Here is a 4,270-nt window from a genome sequence, read left to right on the forward strand (position 1 = left end):
TCACATGGAACTTTTGTATTCCTTGTAACTCCATTATAGTACATATGTACTTACAACAATATTTTTTTGTTAATGTGAACATGCACATATTTACAACAATCATCAACAAAAGATGCGCAACATCAGCTGGCAAGCATTTAATATGCGCACAGCATTGATGGCAGCATCATTCAAATGCGCAACATCAGCCGGCAGGCATTAACTTAATAATGCGCACAGCATTGATGGCAGCATTATGCGCAACATCAGCTGGCAAGCATTTACATATATGTAATGCGCACAGCATTGATGGCAGCATTGACATGTATGATGATCATTAATATATGTACCAAATCACTGTTTGAATGATACTACATGTATAATGAGAACTTTTATTGTTACTCTAAATTTTTCTTGTCCTTCAAAATTTGTCAGCAGCGCCCTTGATCCATAAGCACCTGATATTTGTTATAAACATGTAGTACAAGCCACAAACAAGATCGGGAATTGATAATGACAGCTTCCTCCCTTCCTAACCCTCTGTCCTACATAAATGATAGTCACACAAAATTGAATCAATGCTAAACTCTAATGAACAGTAAACCTCTTTCACACCCTCTCCCTGTCCATTATAGCAACAAGTACTCAATATTCACTGTATACATTGATTAATCTCACATCCTGAATGCAGTTTGATCACTTTATACTGAGCAATAACGGGTGGATATGCACCACTGGTTTTCACACACACTCACATTGCACATGCAGTGAAATAAAAGTCACATTAAACAACCAATGTTTTAAAGATGATGGACCTCCCATTCACCATACCCACTTTCCATCAACAATCGATGCTTTAAGAAATATTAATAGACTTAACTGCTTGGAAATGATTAGTACCAACATGCTTCAAATACAAAGCAGGTGTAGTAGTATCACAAGGAATGCCATACAACTCCTGGGTTCCATATCTAGCCCAGCCAACAAAAGTAGGAGTGAGTGAATATGAATATATGGTTATACCTAATAATGCTGTTAGTGTAATAATCTCTGTGTCAGTGGCCCACACATAATTTCTATACATTTTTGACTTATTTATGTAATCATATATGCTTGAATATCTGGTTGCACTTAATGTACTATTAAACAATTCTTCTTCAAAGTTTGGCATATTACTAACAATTGCTCTACGTAATTCATAATGCTGAGAAATGGACCCAGTAATGAGATATGAAAGGGCATAAAATAAACTGTTCCCATCACCAGGGACATCAAGAGTACTATTAGGAACTCTTTCATCTGACAGTGGTGTTGTTGGACTACCAGGTAAGATTCTAGCAGCTGCTACAAACTTAAGGTTCAATATCTCACACCACCTTCTTTGAACTTCATTAGCAGGGTAATAAACATAATCCCTTTGTCTCCTCCTTACATTATCTGGGTTGGGAGGCTCTTCATAAGTAAAGATGACATCATCATCTTTTTTTGGATTACTTGTCTTTAATTTAATGCTTGAGAGTTTTATAGATACAATGAGACTACTACTACAATCGTCACTTTTTACAACACACTTTGTTTTATCATCTTTCGGTTTACATTTAATGTTTGAGAGTTTTATAGATACAATGAGACTACTACAACTATCATCATCTTTGACATTAAATTTGGTTTTTAGGTCTTTCAAATTAATTGAAACAATTAATTTATCATCTTTTTTTGAGCGAGGCAATACCAAAGCACTATTGTCAGTACTACTGTCTACATCAACTTTTCTTTTTTGGGGGCAAGGCTTATTTAAAGCATTATTGTCACAAATTTTACTCTTTTTGGGGCAATTAGACTTTTGTAAATCAGTACTCTTACGTTTATTGCTACTAACGGTACTATTACTAGTACTTTGTACATGACTTACAGACACCTTGGCATTCTTACTACAAGGTTCACCATCATCAATTATACCAGTCACTTGAATCTTTCTCTTCTTTCCTTTACTTTTCTTGATTTGAGGTAAGTCATTCCGAAATTTACTTCTGAGGCGGTTAATTTCATTAATGCACGGATTACTAACTTTAACAGAGAGAGGATCAAATGATAATAAATGTAATCCATTTAATGTACGTACACGAGACAATGCAACATTTGCCATACCATCCCCAAAAACATCAGTAGATAAATCAATAATGGCTGTATCTAGTGAGAGGCCCTGACATTTATGAATAGTAATAGCATAAGAAAGTATAAGGGGAAACTGTTTCCTTTGTATATACAAATTCTTAGATAGCATAAATCTAGATGTAACCCTTTCTATGTCACAAGGTACATCAATATGATCAAATTTGATTGATATACGTGTAGCATAAATACCCATTACTGTACCAATGGCCCCATTAACTAATCCTACTGTCACATCAATATTACGTCTTAGCATTACTCTACAGCCTACTGCTAAAGACAATACAGTTTCTAAACCAGCTGTTTTGCTTGGTTGATCTTTTAGTTTCTCTAATTTTTTTTCTTGTTTTTTTGTCAAATTTTGCTGTGCTGCCACTTTCATCAACAATATCAACACATGCTAATTCTAGTTTCTCAGTTTCTAGACTTTCTAACATTAATTCATTGATTTTTTGGCAGGCATCTACCTTAGAAAATAGGCAAATTGGAGGATTTGTTCCTTCACTTTCCAATTCCTTATATTTTTCTTGTATTGAAACCTTAAATACGCGACTCTTAAGCGTATCAATAGTTTCATCAGTCAGACAGCCATGCCTAACAGAATCAAGCATCTTAAAGAAAGTTTCATCTCCTTTTTGTCGCTCATTGATTGTTAGTTCATCATATTCTACTGTTTCTTTCCATATGTTAACTGCATTTGCTGCTCCAAGTCTAGTTTTTACTAGTTTGTTGCTAATTTTTTTAAATACTGGCCTACCATTAACTGGTGGCAATTGTAAAAGGTCACCTACAAATAAAATATTTTTGGATCCAAACCATTCATCAGTTCCAAATATATCTTCTAAGCGCATGTTTAAGTATGCTAGATTTAGATTGGATACCATAGATACCTCGTCTACTATTATAATTTTTAAATTTTTAAGTGTCATTTTTATTCTTTTCTGAGCTTCTTTACTCAAAGCCCAATATCCAGCTGTCTTTCCCTCATGCTCTATTGGTAGCTGAAATAACCTATGTATTGTTAGTCCACCTACATTAAATGCGGCTATACCTGTTGGTGCTACTATAGCACACATGATTTCACCACTTTTTGGATGCCATATGTCATCCACTAGGCATTTTATTGCCTCTATCAAAAACGATTTACCAGTTCCACCTACACCACTAATAAACAGCCTTAGCGGTTTGATATTATCTAATCTAAGTAGTCTTGAAGACTCATTCTCTAATAAATCTTCACGTTCTTTTTGACTTATAAGATGACTCTTAATTTTATCAAAAATTCTTTTTTGATCTAGATTAAGCATTGCCTCTCTTTGCTCTAATGTTAAATTAGGTACATTTATATGCATGTCAGCAATATCAGCTACTGCTTCCATTATTTCACCCAGTAATTGAGGCTCATCATCTTCCTTGTTATCAGGAAGTTCTTCTTCAGTGAAACCGGCTTTATTTCTTGCATCGACTATTTTCTTCCAATTACGTTCAGCTTCTAATAATTTCTGTAGTTTGTTGAAATGATTTTCAATGCCACGTATAGATGCTTCTCTGTGACGCCTAAAAGCTTCTTCCATTGTTTCTCCTTCCATTACAAGTGTGCTCTCGTCTCTAAAAGGCACAAATAAAAATATTAGCGAGTAATAAAAATCGTCTCTTTCCGCTTCTTGCATAGGATTAAATTTCCTATGGTTTGGAAGGACTGGCTTTGATCGAAGTTTGTATTCTCTTTCTCCATTTTCTCCTATTTTATCAAATTTGTAATTGGCAACAAGTTCATAAAGAGATACATCTTCCATGTTATTTGGTCTTGTTGGATAAAAGTCTTCAATTATGCTAGGATTAAAGATGTCTTTCGAAGATCGATCCATTTTAGTTAAATATGAATAGTTTTTGATTTTTCTGCTCCTCTTATGAGGCAAGTACACATTAACATACTGTACAGTGACTGATTTCATGTATAAACTTTCACCAAGAAGAAGATCGCTAGCTTCATATAGTCCTACTTCTTTAGCTCGAAGTAATTTTTGGCCAATTTTCCAAAGCCTGCTGTATATGTTGTCACAGCTGCTGACTTCATCCCATAAGTCCTGTGCATGACTCTTTTCTGCTTTAGTGACAT

This window comes from Amphimedon queenslandica, unplaced genomic scaffold, assembly GCF_000090795.2.
Source record: "Amphimedon queenslandica unplaced genomic scaffold, v1.1 AMPQUscaffold_13464, whole genome shotgun sequence".
NCBI classification, from domain to species: Eukaryota; Metazoa; Porifera; class Demospongiae; order Haplosclerida; family Niphatidae; genus Amphimedon; species Amphimedon queenslandica.